Genomic DNA, 19,527 nt, shown 5'->3' with positions numbered 1-19,527 from the left:
TGGAAGCCCATAACCGGGCACCATTCAGACAGGAAAAGGCTTTACCAGTATTACCAGCTGGGTCCCAAAACACTGAGACCAAGCCCCTCAGTCTCAGCAGAAGCTGCCTAACTGCTCTTCTGTTTGCTCTCTGAGAAACAAAAAGGAGCTGAAGGAGGGAGAGTCTTTAATCCTAAAATTATTCTTAATTTCCAATATAGAATGCTTGAAAAACATTTGAAAACCAACAGACTAGCAGATTTTTTAAAAATGTGCATCTATGGTCCTTTCTCCTTTACCCTCTGAAAAAAAGCAACCCAACCCCCAAATGATCATTTTTCTTGGCCTAATTTCCCTATTTTTGTGATTTATAATTGGAAACAGGCTGTTTTTTCCTGGCTTCAGAGAACAGGATCTTCAGAGTTAAAAGAGTTGCCAACTACAGAACCTCAACCTTAGCAAAATTTCTTTTGCAAATCTATTACCTGTATAACTACTTGAAATATATATTAATTCCAAAGAAAACATTTAAATGCTTATTATTATGCAAAAGTGAATTTTCTCCTAATAAATTAGACACTCCCCTCTCTCTCCTAGCCTCCCTACTCAGTTAAGCTAAGTGGGACCCTGCTGTGTGTTCAGTTATCTCCCATTTGAACATTACCAAAGCCTTACCCAACAACGTATCTATATATGATACTTTCTGGAAGTGTTTCTTTTTTTTTTTTTTTTTTGGTTTTTTTGTTTGTTTGTTTTTATTTAGTAGAACTGCCTCTACATGAAACCTCCCTGTTTGCCCACACACTGAATGAAATTAAAACCTTGAATATCATAGAGAGCAGCCACTCTAATAATGAAATAAAGATGCCTCAAACTGAAAAAGGCATAAGTACCAAAAAAAAAAAAAAAATTTAAAATGTATCAAGTAGGTCATCCTTCCCCTGGCTCCTGTGTCAAAAACATGATGCATCCAATGGCTGCACAGCATTGTAATGGATAAGTATGATGGACTCAAAACAAAAAGGCAGGTGCTACATATTTTTTCGTGATTCACATGGTATATTATGAATACACAACAAGTAACTATAAAGACACAAAAATAAGAAAACTAAGAGGAATGTCTGCTCAGAAAGGCTTTGACAAAAAGAGATAGACCAGCAATAGTAAACATGCCCATTTAGAAGATCAGAAACTTCTCCCACACACATAGGGAAGACCTTACACTGCAGTGATGCAAAATGTATGTAATGAGTCAATGGTGCTTTCCCTCAAAGTTGAATTTCATGTGCCAGCCAACTGCACAAAGTAGAATATAACCAAATGAGAGGTTTATTCTTTATGGACACTTAGAAGGAGAGTTTTGTGTTTGAGTATGTTTTGTTTTAAAGAAAAAAAAAAAAAAACAGAAAAGAGATAACTCAAAACAACACAGGGAGTATCACACAAAAGTACTTAGGGTACCACATGAACACAGGGTTTTGAGACTGGAATCTAAGTATTTCACCCCAAATAACCTTCCAAGTATTAAAAAAAAAGCAACATTCTGCTCCAGCAATCATCATGCAGTTAATTATGAAATGAAATTTGCAAATAGCCACCAGTGTATTTTTCCATCCAATGACCAATTTCATATGTCAAAACACATAAATTACTAAAAATGCTAACTGAATTATACTCCCAAAAGGGAATTTTTTCACACACCAAATGAAATTAAGTATTCATCAAGTTTCCATTAATAAAATAGTATAATAAGAATTTTAAAAAAGAACTCCAAAGTTCTGCTAGACCCTCCACCTGGTCCACTTGGTGTTCTTACCCATCACTGGTGGTTAGTCATCATGCCTGTAAACTCCAGAGCTTCTCCCAGGGCAATCTGATCACAGGAAAACTCAAGGACTAGGATCTGTAAAGACTATTTTCTAAAGATCATTTTTTTTCAGAGACTAATCAACTTAAATGTGTTTTTACAAATGGTCCATCTGCAAATTCAAACAAAAACCTGACCTTCAGCATGTACCAGAAAAATGAATTATGTGCTTGGAAGGACATAACAAACAGCACCCAATTCTTCCTTCTTCTGCAAACAGCGCCGAATTCTGAAGTCCCCTTTCTCCCAGAGCCCAGTGCCCTAGAGGTAGGGAAAGTATATGCTTCTGGATTACCATCCTTTTCCTTAAAGTGAAGACAGAGCTAACACTTCAGACTTGATTCTAAATTATTACTGTGGCAACAATTTAACATTAAATCCTAAAAATGAACTTTTATATCACTCTGAGTCCTCTTCCCAGACTTGCAGCTTTCAGCATTAAAGGAATTACCAGCACTAACAACAGACTCTAATCTTTTTTTTCCTATAATTATCTTAAACAAGAGATATCAGGATAGCCTAAGGGCGTGCTTCTGGAGCCCATGTTTCAGACCTTCAGGGGTAATCTCAATTTTAAATATGGTCTCCATCCCTCATACCCCTACTTGTCAGCCTATTAAGTCTTGCTGTTTGGCCTGGAAAACTGAAGAATAAAACAAGTAAAATAAGGTCCAAATAAGAGGGGCCTCAACACAGAAATTTTATGAATGTTGCTTCAAACACTAAATACTGCACACATCTTGGTTGAGAAATAAAAATTTCTCCCTAAGAGAAGGAAGAATGCTCAGAAATCTGTGCTAAATCTTAAAACTTTGCAGAGAAAATAAATCTCAATGTCAGTTAACAAACAAATGTGCTATTTCAAAAGATATAAAAGAAGTCTAGAAGTGGACAGAGCCCAGGAAATGGACCCAAATCCTTTTTTGTAAGGCACTTCCAAGCTGTGTTGATTTATTTCTGCTTTACTAGAAACCAAACAAATTAGCAAAAGCTTGTGTTTTATGAAATGCTACAAAAAGACAATGCTATCATTCCAAGTGTTACTCTGAAGATGTGGAACCAGAGAAATTACTGCCATGAATCTTGGTGCAGTAATTTTCTTCCAAAGCCACAAATGCCTTAGATTCACTCTTTCATATTCCAAACTATCCATGTTCCTAAAGGCAATATAAGATTGCTTTTAAGTTAAAGACCCTTAAAAACATTATCTAACTTGAGTCATGCAAAGTTCAAAAAGTAGTTAACATTTTTTAAGTTTCAAAATTTCAAAAGAAGTTGAAAAACATAAGAAAAACACTCCAGTGGACAGACTGAAACAGTGATAAAATCATTTTCAAAATAACTGTTGAGTAAAAAAAAAAAAGGAAAAACACGAAGACTGTCCTCATTAACTAATGAACCTGACGATTATAATTAGTTTTTGTCCAATAGCAATGAAAGAAGAAAAAAAAAATACATTTTCAAAATGGATTATCAAGAACAGGGGTAATTTTAAATGACCACAGAGCAAATTCATCCAGGAAAAATATTACAGCAATGTTAACAGTTAGCAGTCATCCTCTAAATTTTAACGGTTCTGTCTGTTAAGCTTAAGGTGTAAAGTCAGGAATTTCCACAAATTTATGATCCCAAGAAACTGGTCATCACTTAGGTACTAAAGAAGTCAGCAAAGATCACCTTCTTAGTACTCAAAGGACATTTGAGTTCCCTAGGCACTTAGGCCCAGAGCAGGCCCTCAGAAAAGCAAGAGTCACCTGACTTTTACAAGATACAATCAAGTTTGCATGCAAAAAAGAAAGATTAATTCCTTTGAGTCTTCAAAAGAATGGGACAATAGTTCTCTTTAAGCAAAAAATTTTGAATGTGTATAGGCTTTCCTAAGCCCTAGGAAGCCTTAAGGTCTCCTGCTATCAGAGGACTGAAAGAGGATGGTTAATTTGCCAAACTCCAACACCAGGAACCTTAAGCCTATTAGGGAGTTGGGGCCTGATAAATGTTTGCTGAATAAGTAAACTAGATGAGACCCTGGAAGACTAAATTAGACTCTAAACAAAATGCTACTCTGAAGTGTAACTGCAATGCTGAGATTTAGAAAGAAAGAACTAAATTTGAAAGGCATTTTAAAATAAGGTCCACGTGCTTCCCTGGTGGCACAATGGTTAGGAATCCGCCTGCCAATACAGGGGACATGGGTTCGAGCCCTGGTCTGGGAGGATCCCACGTGCTGCGGAGCAACTAAGCCCATGCGCCACAACTACTGAGGCTGCACTCTAGAGCCCGTGCTCCTCAACAGGAGAAGCCACCACAGTGAGAAGCCCGTGCACCGCAACAAAGACCCAACGCAGCCAAAAATAAATAAATAAATAAATAAGTAAGTAAATAAAAGAAAACGAATTATAAAAAATAAAATAAAATAGGATCCACCTGACCCTTAACTTGGTAAATAAAGTTAAGTCCCTACTACCTGATACTCAAGAAACAAGAAAGGAAACTGGCCTACAAAATTCAGACAAAGATTGAAAACCTTTTTTAAAAGTCAGTTTAACTGTTTTTGCAAGCATGCTAATTCCTAAATATGGTTTATATATTTATCTATAGACACACTGCATCTATACTAAACAAATATGATACTTCTGAACTATTGCCATACTAAAATACAAGCCTCTGAAAAATGCACTGGAATAGAAATGCTGTTACTCAGCATAACAATCCCTTATTGTCTTGCACTCAGATGTTAATGAAAAATGATAATGACAGGATTGTGAGTACACCAACCTCCCTGAGAACAAAATTCACTATATCCAGTTTTCTACAAAAGACAAATGAGCATCATTACAAAAGGATTCACAATGGATCTCTCCAGACTCCCAGTTCTCCTAGATAATCTGAAATATCATTCAAAGTACACAAAATTATTTTACATATGCCTCTTAAGGAAAACAAATGGCAATAAACTGTGTGTGTACTTAATATCTGTCCGGACACCAGAGAGTTCTTGACATATATCCAACATATAGGCCCTGTCCTCAAAGTCATTCTTAACAGTAATCAGTTGAAACTAAACCCAGTTCTCCATAGTCAACTCAGAAGGCAACTTGGTTATTTTGCTAGATAAAGCCACAACATTGTCCATTCCTGAAATGTATGTTTAATACTCTAAAAACTGGTTTAGGTGCCTAATGGACATCAATACATAGTGTGTTATGCTCCCCCTATTGGTTAATATTCAACATAACAATGAATTCCCCAGGGGCTGCCTTTGAAGTGCTGGGGTTCAAAAGTAAGTTGGTGATTTTTATGTTTAAAAACATGAGCTGGATCAACAGTTGTTAAGCAAGCTGCCATGTAATGGTCAGATTCCATCAAAACAGGAAAAATTAAAGTTGACAAATGACAAAGACAAACTGAAGAGCTGAAAACATGCTGAAGCCTTGAAAAACTAAACAATGCAGAATTAAAGCCAAAAGCAGAGAACATCAAGAAACAGAGCAACATCCTTTAGCTGACACAATGGCATGAAATCAATTTCATTTTAATAGCCCTTAAGGGGGTAAGAATTATTTCCCTGCCTCCTGTGCCAACCCCAAGCTGTTTCCTAAGGAAGCCAAGTAACACTGACCAACGATGTCCGGAGAATTAATAAAAGAAATGAAGATGAAAGATCCGAATTAATTAATACAAATCAGAGTTCTATGTATAATTACTTGGAGTCAGTTTCAGAGGAGTTGTAATTTGGCGCCCCCCTGGGCAGATCACCTAAATTGATCACAGATACCTGATTTGTGTTTCAAGAGATTTGTGTTCAACTCAAATGGGAAGCTGCAGGATGGGAGAAGACGCCTGGACTCACTGCACACAAATCTGACTGCACTTGCTGATCTCTGCTGAGTGACTAAGCTAGCCCTGGAGTCAGACAGAACTAACAGTTGTGTAATAGCTTGGGCAAGTAACTAACCTCTAGTGTCTTACCTGTAAAATAGGGCTATTAATAGTGTTTTTTCCAGAGGGTTGGTGTAACGATTAAGTGCCCGTATTAGGAGAGTGTCTGGCACAGAGTTTCAGCCCAATAAACGTGAGCTATTATTATTACCGGAAATTAATAGCTAATTTCACACTGAAGTACCTGTTTGCAATCTAAAGTACCATTTCAGAAAAATTAAAAGGTCTTGACATGTACTTTGCTACTTGTAGAGACTTCTCTCCTCCCAAACCGCTCGCTTACTTCTCTTGGAAGGGATGCGGAGTTCAGAAAAAGCCTGGTGCCCTATCTCAGTCTGTCATTCCTACCATCCCGTACCCTCCCTGCTCTTCTCGTCCCCACTGGGCTCAGGACAAGCACCGCTAATAGCCATGCAGCGCTTGCTCGGCGCCGGGCACTGCTCTAGTACTTTATATATTTTAAATCATTCAATCCTCACAGTAACCTTATGAGGCCAATACTGTTATTATTCCCATTTCACAGCTAAGAGAAATTCCCATTTCTCTCAGCTCTTTTTGTAGGCACATTAAGTTCTACTCTGTCAAGGTAATTCAAGCTTGACAAGCCGGTTCCCTACACTAAATGATTCTGGAAAGTGGGGCAAACGCCCTAATAAGAACAAGACTGCAAGAAGATTCTCCTAGCAACAGTCCAAGTTTCCAGCGTATTCTAACCAAATAAACTGGCTAAGGTGGCTAGTAAGTTAACGCGGGAAGGAGGATTCTCTGCGGGGCTCCGAGCTGCAGCGCTCGGCGCCTCCAGCACAGCACCCCGAGGGCGCGGCCCGCAGGGAGCGTAGCTCACGTCGGTGCTCGAGTCCCGGGGCCGCAGCTTCTGCAACGGCAACTGCGTGCAAACCCACAACAAATCTCTCCCACCGACGCTGTCACGAGCGCAGTGGGAAGTGGCCAGCGCGCCCCGCGGAGGTCAGAAGAAACCGCGGAAAGGAAGAGTGAGGGCAGGCGCGGAGTAGATGTCTTCGCCCGCACAGTGCAGCGCCCCGAGCGCTGCCCACGCCGGGGCGGCCGCTGCCCACGCACCTCGGAGTGCAAACACTAACAGACCAACGCCGCCCCCACAAGCCCGGGGGTCCGGGCGGCCGGAGCGACCCCCGGCCGGGAAACAGGCGCGTACCCCCTCGCAACGCCGACAGGCACCGCGCAGCCTGCAGAGCCCTCGGCCGGAACGGGTGCTGGGCTAGCGGTGCGGCCAAGGGCGTCCCGGCGCCGTCGGCAGTGCCGCGGGGCCGAGCCGGCGCGTACCTTGGAGGCGATATGTCAAGCGGAGATCCACCCGCCACAAGCTGGAGGAAAGCAGAGCGAAGTTTCCCCGCCCCGCGCCCGGCGGCGGCGAGCTCCGGCAGCTGCTGCGCCGCGGCGCAACTACGCCATCCGGACCCGCCGGGGACTTTCTCCTCCTGCAGGGAGCTCAGGGAATCGCGCAGGGAAAGTGGCCGGGCACGAGAGCCGCCGACTTCCCTCCCTCACTCACTGGGAAGAGGAAAGCGCCGCTCGGCGTCCCCGAAACCCTCGATTACCCCCATCGGGCCGACCCAGCGCACTCGCTCCCCCTCACACGCGCGGGCGGGGACGGGCAGGACGCCACAGCAATCAGCGTGCGGGGGGAAGGGCGCTCCTCCTCCGCCGTCCCCCCCGGAGCTCCGGGCCGCCGAGAAACTCCTCCTCCCGCCGCCCGCCTCCTCTCTCTCTCCTCCCCCTTTTCCTCTCAGGCTGATGGATGAACCCCGAGCGCTGCCACAGCTTGCCTTTCCCTTCGGACCGCGGAGGGAGGGAGAGGAGGGGAGTACCGGGAACTGCGGGGCTGCTGTGCGCCCGGGCTGGGGCGTCGGGTGGGGGTCCCAGTCGTCGGGGAAGAGCCGGATTGGGGCGTGGGGGGGGGGGGGCGGGTGGAACGTCGGCGCGAGCTGCAGGGATTCCCTCCCTTAAACTAGGTCCTTCCCACTTTTCAGGGCACTCTGGAAGAGTTGGGTTATTTGGTTCCCTCCGTCTTGATCTAAAAATTCTAAAACCTCCAGTAATCTGAACACGCCCTCTTGCCCACTCGCTAGCAAAAAGTCCCCACGCACACATTCATTCTGTCCCTGGTTGTTTTCCCACCTCCAATGCTGTTTGCTCTCTCAAGATGCGCTCTGATGGTGGGTCTTGCCTCCTCCTCTTTAACAGCTGAGAGTGCTTTACCCAGCCATTCCCCCCGCTCGCTAAATAAATGAATACAAATAAAGGAGTCAGGTCAGCGATACTGGCATTACCCTAAGGTTGGCGCGATATAAGCGAAGGTGTTGGCGGCGTGCAACTCCCTGCATACATGCGCGGATGAAACCAGTCGCTGCATGAGTTGACGAATGCTGTCATCAGTACGCCACTTGGATTCTCCTTTTTTACACCCGGTTTGTCTATTAAAAGATATGCTTAAATCAAAGGACACTGTTTTACCAAGAGGCTGGGGAAATGACTCTGGGCTGACAGGTTTCAGAGACCAGACTTCCAGTCCTGACTCTACCCTTCAACTAGCTGTGGAACCTTGGACGATAGGCTTAAACTCTCCAAGTCTGTTTTCTCCTCTGTAAAATCAGGAGCTTGGCCTAGGAGACCTCTTCCAGTCCTAAAATGTTATGGTCCTAGGCCTTCAAAACGTTGGAGAGTAGAATGGGGAGGTTTCTGATATTATTACTTACGCAGTATTATTATTTGGAAAGTTACTGGGTTTCCCTACTTGGAGAGAAGAGGAAGTGTTTCTCCTCCTTTTTCGCTTGTACCTATACATACAGAACTCACCCAATTGGAGATAGTTTGACAAAAGTCAAATCATTATTGATCAACCGGATTCCTGCAAAAATCTCTAAAATGAACAACTCATTCCTTACCAATATTTATTGAACACCTACTGTGTGAGAGGCTTGGGTGAGGCCTTGGAGAAACCCATAGGCATAATGCCCTGTTGCAGCAACAGTCTAGGTAGAGTTAGCCTCAGCTGTGATACAGTCTCTCTAGATTCAAGGCCTTAGATTTCTCATAGACTCAAATGACATAGTATTCGTGCCTCAAATTGTCAAGTTTTAGTTTCAGGAGCAGACGTGAACACGTGAGCTGTGTTTGGATATTTAATCCTACATTTAAACGTATCAATCACATTAAGGCTTTTTAATTTCTAAATAAAATGGCATAGAAGAAGAGAGAGAAAAACCAAGTCCTAGATAACTTAACAGTGTCTTGTCTTTAAAGAGTGATGAAGTAACTGTCCACAGTAGTCAGATTCTCAATAGTGTAACCAGTTATGTGTAACTCAACAGTGAACACTTACTCTGTGCCAGGCAGAGTTCTAAACATTCTATACATATGAACACAATTACTTCTCACAGCCCTATAAGGCTGTATACAAACTGAGGCCTATGTAGAAACCTACCTATATACTGAAGGCCTTACAACTTGCTAAGATAGTACAGCTAATAAGTGGGAAAGTCAGGATTCAAACCCACATCCATCTAGCTCTGAGCCCAAGTCTTCAACCAACAGGACATACCACCTGTCATCAAAAGCTTTACATTATTGGCAAAATGAAAGGTTTGGGGGTTTGTTTGGTTGGCTGGGATTTTTTTTTTTCTCAAAACATCTTTAAAATTTAGGGCTATTTAATTATTCTCTGTAGATGATACACAAAAACACAAGAAATTATATCAGTATTTGCAAAACCAACAATGTCTACATAGGTGTTTTCTCTAAATCTCTACACTAATAATGTGATATTATTTGCAGAAATACAGACACCTGAAGCATAGAGCAAAGGTTTAAAACAAACTAAAAATTCTGGTTCCCCAGCAAAGCTCTAGAAAAGGGGTTTCCCCTACATTTTAATAATGCAATATTAACTGATTTCTAGGGGGAATGAATCCTCTCCTTTCACTGGTCTCTTACAAATTAGGACTTTGTTCAAGTTACAGTATTTGTTACCATAAGATACAAACTTTCTTTGGTTCACGGTGGTATATTGGTCATTCGTTCCAAATTTTTTCAAAAAGAATTGCAAGCTGGGGGGTGAGATAAAGAGGTGCACTCTATCTCACTTGCATAAAAACGTTTGACAGCAGAGCGTCAAATTTACTGAGGCTGTGTTTCTCGCAAGGAACCACCCTTCCTATAGGTGTGGACCCACTTCTTTATGACAGTGGCATGCCGCCAGATTCTGTTGATTAGCAGACAGCTGAACAAATTCATAATAACCTGTTTGTGTTCCTTACAGAAGCAAACACCTCAAAGTTCTAAAAGACTGTATCATTAGAAAATCATCTGGTTGTTTTTCTTTTTTAACAAGTCCTCATATAGTACTGCATATGCTTTGCACTTTACAAATCCTAACTCATTAAACCCTATAACAGCTCTATCATCCTCATTGTACAGATTAGAATGAGGATGTGACTTGGCTGTGACTCCAGAGTCCGCCCTGAACCTCCTCTTTGTGCTCCACAGGTGAAAATGAGCCCCCTTTCCCTCAGAGCGAGAGTCTTATATTTTTAAAGCTCAATTCTTTAAAAGTTTCAAAAGATAAAGTTTGTTGAGGAGAAACATGACCCTCGACCACCACATAAAAATCGATTCCTTTCACCCAAGAAAGAGAGGCGAAGGGACGCTAACTTCAAAGTTTGTCTGAAACAGCCAACATCTTGGAGGCAGTTGCGTAACTACTCTTAAGAATGTGTGACAGAACAAGAACCAAATGTTCCAAAATTGTTGTGACAGGATACTGGTCTACAAACTACAGCCTGTGCTCCTATTTTCTGCTCGGTTGACCTATTATTACAGACAGATTTAGTACCTTATTTCTAAAATTTGCCCATAAAGATTCCAATTCATACCTGTAGGTGTTTTATATATCACCATAACCTAAGGCCATAATCTAAAGCCACATTTTCTATATCTATAGCCAAGATTAGAATATGGTTTTCACTGATAATATTTGCAGCCAGCAAATTTCAAATTAATGAGGAAAAGATACTGTCAGGTGAACCCGTTTGCAGAGCAGAGCCCAAAACAGACACCTGATTCAGGCTGGTGGATTCCTCACAGAATTTGGAAATAAAAATCCAAAGCAAATTCCCTTCCAGTAAGCCCGAGTTCCTGCACACTTGTCATTTCCTGTGCCTGTGCAGAGCCTCCAATGGCAGTTTCCACAATGCCCCTTTAATTTCCCCCTCAGCGGGTCTACTGACAATGCAGGAAACCTCACACCATTTCAAAGAACAGCAACCTCCCCTGAGATCCCTGTGGTCTTAGCTCCGTAGGGGATGTGGCAGAGCCTCTGCTCTCCCTGCCTCAGGAGCAGGGGTTCCAGAGGGGAGGCTTCGTCCTGGCCCCCACCTCCATAGCTGCCCTGAAGAGAACTTTTGTTTTGGCCTGGAGGAGAGAAAAAATCAAAAACGTCCTTTTGTGACAGGGGGACCAAAAAAAGACCAGGAGCACCCAGGACATACATTAGCATCTGTGAATGTTACAAATCTTATTACCTTCATTTAACAAATATAAGAAATGCTGAAACTCCACTTGTAAAAACACCAAAATTTAAAAATTATTATTGTTATTGATCTTCTGTTATTACTGCTATTATTATTACCTTTTATTGAGCACTCTCTCTGTGCAAGCCCTTGTTTGTTTGGCCCTATAAAATTTATTTTCTAACATATTTTGCAAATGGATAGTTCCACGTATTTGTTAAAATTACCTGCTATAACATTTCTTTAGGTTACTCACCCAATGTTTTTTACCATGTACTCTAAGAAGGAGAGTTCCTCAACTGGGTCCCACAGACATAGTCTTTAGAATTCGGTAATAATTTCAATAAGAAATTTGTTTTCATTTTGTATTTTTGTTTTAATGGTAATATTAAAAAGCAGCATTTACCCTCTTTTGGGGGGAGGAGGACAGGGATAATTAAAAACCAATAGACTGGACTTCCCTGGTGGTGCAGTGGTTAAGACTCCACCTGCCAATGCAGGGGGCATGGGCTCGAGCCCTGGTCTTGGAAGATCCCACATGCTGCGGAGCAGCTAAGCCCGTGTACCACAACTACTGAGCCTGCGCTCTAGAGCCCGTGAGACACAACTACTGAGCCCACGTGCCACAACTACTGAAGCCCGCCTGCTTAGAGCCCGTGCTCCGCAACAAGAGAAGCCATCGCAATGAGAAGCCCGCGCACCGCAACAGAGTAGCCCCCGCTCGCTGCAACTAGAGAAAGCCCGCGCGCAGCAACGAAGACCCAATGCAGCCAACATAAATAAATAAATTAAAAAAAAAAAAAACCAGTAGACTTTCCCATAATAAAAGACTTTTTTCTTAAGTTGATGTTTTTCGAAGTGGGAAATTCATTTCCAGAGGTGCTTAAGAACTTTTTTCTTTTAAAGGGTCCTTACATTGTTAACATTTGAAAAATTTGCTGCAAAAATTTAAATTAAATTTTCCTTTACCATTTCCCCAGTTTACCCATATAATTTCTGGAAGATGTTAGCCTCTTTCATGAAAAATCAACCAATATTCATTGACATTTGCTAAGCCATATTAAGAGGTGAAAGATACGTATAGAGATGACAGGAAACATGACAAAAAGATAACTAAGGAACAGAAAAGTATTATTTTTTTTTGAATTTTATTTTATTTACATTTTTATACAGCAGGTTGTTATTAGTTATCCATTTTATACATATTAGTGTATATATGTCAATCCCAATCTCCCAATTCATCACACCACCACCACCCCTGCCACTTTCCCCCCTTGGTGTCCATATGTTTGTTCTCTACATCTGTGTCTCTATTTCTGCCCAGCAAACCGTTTCATCTGTACCACTTTTCCAGGAGGAACGGAACAGTATTATATGTTAAGTATCAAATGTGACTGTAAGTGCTAGAAGAACTGAGATGATCCTTGGTCTGGGATGATCAGAGCAAGATAAGAAGGGAGCTGAGGATTCAGCAGATGCAGAAGATGGAAAGAACATTCTGAACAATGGCAAAGGCTATAATGCAAGAGCACCTGAGAGACTGGTCCCAAGAAAGAAACTAGAATAATAAAATGAGAACAGCCTATTCATCTCCCCTGAAGAGACTATGAGGACCTCTCAATCCTGTTTCCTTCAGTCTCCATAAGAAATTAAAGCCTTCTTAGTCATTGCTCATCACCTGGATTCTTATCACCCTATGGCTCTGAATGTTCCCTAACCTGTTCAGTCCTTCTCCCTTTCTCAACCTTCCAAACCCTTCCAGTTGCCCTCTAGAACTTATGACAAATTACCAGTAAGATCCCTTGTATATTCCACCTCTGGAAAGCTCTGGCCTCTCAGTTCCTTGACTTTCTCCCCTCCAGCAACCTGTTCTTCCATCCCACTTCAGTCGCCTAGAAACATGATCACGTCCAGGTCGTTTTCATCAGAAATAAATGCTCCGCCTCCCAGATCTCAATTTCAAGCATTCCTCTCTGACCACCAATCTCTATTGTTCCAACTCATTGCCTCTAGTATCTTGATTCCAACAATGATTTGACCCCACCAGGATCTCTAATCCATTGTCCTTACTACTTTTTTTTACCGTCTGCAACCACGATTGGTCTCACTTAAATTTATGACCACAAGCCTCAATGGGTTCTTAGCACTGCTCAGCAATCCTACTATATTTTCCTTATCAGCTCACTCTCTTATTCTCCAAGAGGTTTATTTTACTTCTCCTCCTCTTTCCTCAAATCTTCAATACCTTCGACTCTTTACCTGAATTCAACTGATGACCCTGCTTCTTATTTCTTCTTATTTCTTTCTTTTATTGATACTAAGAATATCAAAGCCCTCTGAAGAAATATCCTCAGCTTCCCACCACCACATCTGCAAATTTATCTGTGTTTATTCTTCTCTGCTCTGATTTCTCTCTTGTTGGCCCTTCTCCCTCCACCTGTGCACTGGATTCCATTTCTTCAGCTACTCAAGGACTTTCATACTGTAGTAATTCCTTTTTCACCTGCATCCTCAGATATCTCTCTCTCTCTCTCTCTGATCATTCCCATCAACTTACAAACATACTGTAATGTTTCTCATTTTAGAAAATTTTACTTGACCCCGCATACCCATCTCACTCCTAGTTCTCTACTCCCTTTGTAGTAAAACTCCAAAAGGGATATTTACATTTGGTGCCCATGCTTCTTCACCCATCATTTTCTCCTCAATCAGATCCAATCACACCACACTTGTCAAGGTCACCTTGTGGCCAAACCAGTAGCCAATTCTCAGTTTTCATCTTATGTAACCACTCAATAGCTTATGACCCAGGTACTCACTCTCTCCTCCTTGAGACATTTTCTCTGCCTACAGGGATACAGAGCACTAGTGGCTTCTCTCCTACCTCCTGGCTGGACCTTCTAAGTTACCGATGCTGGCTCTTCTTCCTTCTCCCAGGATCTAAATGTTGGACTGTCCCAGGGCAGTACCTTTGATCCTCTTCTCTATTAAGATTCTCTCTCTCAAGGTGTTATTATCCAGACCCATCTCTTTAAGTGTATCTACACATTGATAATTCTCAAAATTTTATCTCCAGACTGGACCTCTCCCCTGAACTCCAAACTCGTGTATTTAGTTGACATCTCAACATCTTTACTCAATGTGTTCAGTAGGAAAATCAAATGTTACATGACAAAAACTGAACTCCTGATCCCCACGAACACATCTTCCATCTTCTCATCTCAGTAAATAGCTCAACCATTCATTCAGTGGCTCAGGTCAAAAACAAATGGGTCTTCACTGCTTCCTCTATCTCTCTCACACCCCATAACAAACCCATTAGCCAGGCCTGTTCGCTCTACCTTCAAATTATCACTTCTCACTATTTCCATTGCAGTCAAAATACTATCTAACCTATACAATTTTTTTCACCTATACAATTGTGATAGCTCTAGCCTCCCTACTTCTAATCTTGCTTCCCACCCACTAACATACACACATGTACTTATTCAGTATTTTCTGTGTACAGTTCATGTTAGTGAATAAAAGCTGGCCCCTCCTTGGAGCAGGCTGTCTGTGTAAGTTCACATTAGACTATAAGAACCATGAGGGCAAAGACCATGGCTATCTTAACCAACATTGCATTCCCAGCTCCCAGCAGAGTACAATGCTCCTTGCCTCTAACATGTATCCAATAAAAATTATTGAATTTATGGATGGCTTCATTCCACAGATAGATACCCACAGTTAGAGACCGAGAATAGTGAAGTTTTGCAACAACCATTGAGACAGATGCCCCTCTAGAGGCTCAACAAGACACTGACACAAGGGCTTTGGGTGTTAACGCAAGCCAGGACTCAGGAGACAGCAGAATACATCTGACCTGGAAGAACTGGAACCAATTTGCCCAGGCAGGAAGCAAGTATGTGGTATAAACAGCACGAATGAAGCTTGACCTGGAAGCCACAGGTTTAGCATGAGGAAGGGGCTTCCTGATCTCAGCCAGACCCGTTAACAAAGAGTAGATAAACCAAATCCCTGGGCTGGAGCAAATAAGGCTGCTGACTCAAGTTAGCTTGAGAGAAAGGAGAGAAAGAGCCAGGAGCCACTAAGAGTAGAAATAATGTGTAATGTAATGCCTTTGCATATCACTCTTATTTTATACTATGTTGATAGAAAAAATCATATCCACACTACTGTTAACATTGCTGGAAAATGCTGGCCATCTTTAAATGCTAAAGGCACAGATACTAAAGGAGAAGGAAGCAGGTCTTTGGTCTCTGGCTACTCCTGAAGTGAGAGAGAAAGGAAGGAAGCATTCATTAACTTAAACAGTCTCCCCTCTTCCCACTCACTTTTCCCTTTGAGAAAGGACAACATACTTCCTTCTTTGCCTCTGGTCTCTGACACTACACAGTCCCACTAGGATCCCCTTCAGTTTTCTCTATAGAATATTAAAACAACTTCAACTCTGTTTTAAAAATCAAGCAAACCAATAGTTCAGGCCCTGTTTAAAAATCCGAAGCGTCACAGGGTTTTGTGCATTCTATGTGGCTTTTTGTTCCTTACTCTTGTTTCTTGTCTTTTCGCCAAATTTTCTCCTGCTTTTCCTTAAATGTAATTTTACTAAATTTAAATGCATAAGCAAAGCATATACATTTGTAGAGTTTGTGCACATTTGTAAAAATAAACATAGGAATTACTAAATTTTATAGATTTGTTTTTCCTCATGTAAATTATTTTCCAGTCTTTCATTGTGCCAGATACCTTCAGAATTTCACTGGGTATTCTTTCAACTTTTCTCAAGGCCTGAAATTTTTCAAAATACAAAGTTTAGAAGGAAGAAACCTTTACTGGGAATGCTGAGTTTTAACTTTGCATGTGACCTGAGATTTCAGTCTCAGATTTCATTCTGTTGGTTAGAAACCCCTTTCAACTTTTTTTTTTTTTTTCCAGAGAGCTAAGTGGTATGTACCTTAAAAAAAAAAAAAAAAAAAAAAAAGACACACTGAGGCTCCCAAACTAGTTCTTCAGATATTTGACTTTTCTTAAATAACTCTAAGTTCAACTCAGCTGGAATTTTGAGTATCGCTTGAGTGCACTTGTATCCTTGCCTGGTTAGTTTTCTCTGTCCTGTATTTTTTATTAACTGGTATTTCAGCTTATGAGATTCTCTTTCAGAGGAGGATATAATGGTCTTTTCTATAGAATTCTGCAGCCCCACTCCTTTGAAAGGTATTGTACTGCCCAACTGTAACCTGCTAGAGTATGGTGTGACATTTGGGTGTTTATGTGATGCACATGCAGCGTCAGCATATTTTGGGGAATATACAACTCAGCTTGGAGAAGAGGCATATTCTTTGGAAAGGGTGATATGCCTGAAAAGCAAGTTATTTTTAAAGGCCTTGTTACCTTTAGGAAAACCTCACGTAGAAACACCAGAAAATCATCGTGTCCCAAGGGCTTTGACATCGCACAGTTCTGGTTACAGCGTATTTTCCTTGTATGTATTGGTTCATCAAGCTCAAACCAACCTCATAATTATGTGATTGTGACTGATTAACTGATGGACAAACCAAAAGTCCTGAAGGTCAGCTGAGGGGCTCTCTATTCAATCATACTTTTACTTTTCAGTTATTTTTAGGCTGGCTTGGTGAAAATGTCCCAGGCAGCTATGCAGGGGATTACACACGTTTTGTTCCAAGACCCGTTCATTACTATTGTGTGAAATGTGCACAACTTATCAAAACTAGGCACAAAGTAGAAGATTGATTTCCAGAAAAAAAAAGATCTTGTTTATAAGAAAATTTCAAAATATAGAAAAACAAAAAGAATTTCATAAACACCCATGTGTCAACACCCAGAACTGAACATTGTTAACATTTTGACAAATTCTTTGTCTTTCTATACAAGAAGTAAAACATTACAGATAAAATTCAAGTCCCCTTGACCATTCCCCTCAACTCCAGTCCAAACCGATTACCCTGCCAGTGTCTTCAGAGGAAACCACTTTTATGAATTTAGGTGTATCCTTCCAGTGTGTTTTGTTATACTATTACATATACATAGATGTGTATGTGTTTGTATTTGTATTGTATATTCATATACATATATATGCATACATATAGAAATAAAGCAATTCTTTATAATATGAAGGAATGCAGTTGTCCATTTAAAAATGTTACATAAGTAGCACATAATCTACAACTTGCCCTTTTTATTCAACTTTATGATTTTTAAATCCATCTTTGTGGTATTTCTCTTAGCTGATAGATAATATTCCACGGTATTACTATACCATTTTAAATTTAAGTTTCAAGTTTCCTTGAGGATGGTCATTGGAAATGTTTCTACTTTCTATTATTACAATGTTTCAACAAACAAGAGATTCTTAAACCTGTCTCCCACTTCAGGCATGAGACAACTTCTCTAGTCTATGATGTATAACTAGAAGTGTAATTGTTGGGTTGAAGGGTATAAACAATTAAAAGTTTGTAGGTATTATCAATGTGTACTACATAGGGAGTGTATTAATTTAGATTTCCACTGAGGGAATGAGCCATTCTACTTGTCCACATCTTTGCCAATGGTTGATACTTTCCAGTTTTTTTAATCTGAAGAGTGATTTGTTTCACTCTGACTTCTGGTAAAATTGAACATTGTTTCATATGTTTAACCACTCAGTTTTCCTCCTCTGTGATACATGTTCATTTCCTAGACAAAGCAAACCTTAAAAGGAATTTAAAAACCAGTTTCTCAAAAAGCAATCATACCAAAATTTTGATATGTAGGTTGTTAATGTTTAAACTGGTATCTTAATATGTTTGTTTTCATTTTTGTGCATCATGGGGACTAACCTGTTTTAATTTTTCTTAGTGCAAATAAAAATATGCTTCTTAAGGCTTCCCTGGTGGCGCAGTGGTTAAGAACCCACCTGCCAATGCAGGGGACACGGGTTAGAGCCTTGGTCCGGGAAGATCCCACATGCCCCGGAGCAGCTAAGCCCGTGCGCCACAACTACTGAGCCTGCGCTCTAGAGCCCATGAGCTACAACTATGAGCCCAAGTGCCACAACTGCTGAAGCCCGTGCTCCTAGAGCCCATGCTCCACAACAAGAGAAGCCACCGCAATGAGCCCGCGCACCGCAACGAGGAGTAGCCCCTGCTCGCCGCAACTAGAGAAAGCCCACGCACAGCAACAAAGACCCAATGCAACCAAAAATTAAAAATAATAAATAAAACAAATTAATTTTTTAAAAATATACTTCTTAAATATGATAGCAAAACAAATATCTTCGGTGCACCACCCAATGTTTGGCAAATAGTAGATGCTCAATAAATACCTGCTAAATTAAAAAATAAAAGGAGTAGGGCAAGAGGTAATTTCAGAAGGAGCATTTCAGAACTAGTGCTCTGGTAAAGATAAAACTATACACTAAAAAAAAAAAAAGAGTAAAAAAAATACACAGCCAATACTTCTTTCTACTAATCACACTATCTCTTGTAATGACTTAGATTCATGGTTCCATTTTTCAGGTTCAAAATCAAATGCTTCTAATGCTAATGACTTAACCTAGATGACTTATCAGGGACTCACCATCAAAGTTCTACACACAAGGCTTCCCTGCCCACCCTCTGTTGGTGTGTCCTGGCTTTGACTACAAATAAAACAAAGAACATTAATTGAGTGTAGTTGTAGCAACCCTGAGTTTTCAGCTGAAAAAGTAACACATATAAGGACTCTCAAAATATCAAGAAACTGCTTTGACTCTCTTCTTGCTCAGTTGACTTGGATTTTGTGGGCAGATACTTGTAGTAGTTGTTTTTTTTTTAAGATTCTAAAATATACTCCCTCTAGAGATTACTCCATTCATATCAAGCTTAATTTTAACTAATCAGTTAGCTGTTAAATGGGCCATTTCTGAGCTATCATTATTTTAGTAACAGTAACATTTAAAATCTCTGGAATGAGAATTCAAAATAAGCCAACTATAATTTCCTAATGCAGTAGCTAGCTTTTTCTTATAAAACAAAAAAGTATCCCACTGAAGAAACTACACACTTTGATCATTTTCACCTTGCAATATGTATTCTTCTTGACTCACTCTTTTCTATTGACACTCTTGCAAGTTTGTCCAGTATTAATGCTCTGTTTGGAAAATAGCTGGAATAACAGAAAAGCTGAATCATCATATAGCAGTATCTCATAACAACGAAT

At 40.7% G+C, this 19,527-nt stretch overlaps 1 protein-coding gene across 13 annotated transcripts in view; it reads right to left on the bottom strand.

The window, feature by feature from the left end:
* TGFBR3 (transforming growth factor beta receptor 3) overlaps positions 1 to 7,556 on the bottom strand; it is a 199,962-nt gene extending 192,406 nt beyond the window's left edge. For 10 of the 13 annotated variants that reach the window (XM_082383853.1, XM_082383856.1, XM_082383854.1 and 7 more), the window contains exon 1: positions 7,088 to 7,356. The gene's annotated coding sequence lies outside the window, so the exon portion shown is untranslated. The other 3 variants (XM_082383857.1, XM_082383859.1, XM_082383858.1) reach the window with 2 other exon arrangements.
* Positions 7,557 to 19,527: the final 11,971 nt, after the last annotated feature.

This window comes from Balaenoptera borealis, assembly GCF_965194805.1.
Source record: "Balaenoptera borealis genome assembly, chromosome: 1".
Classification (NCBI taxonomy): Eukaryota; Metazoa; Chordata; class Mammalia; order Artiodactyla; family Balaenopteridae; genus Balaenoptera; species Balaenoptera borealis.
Note: the sequence above shows the minus strand (reverse complement) of the source record. Positions and strands in the feature narration are given on the sequence as shown.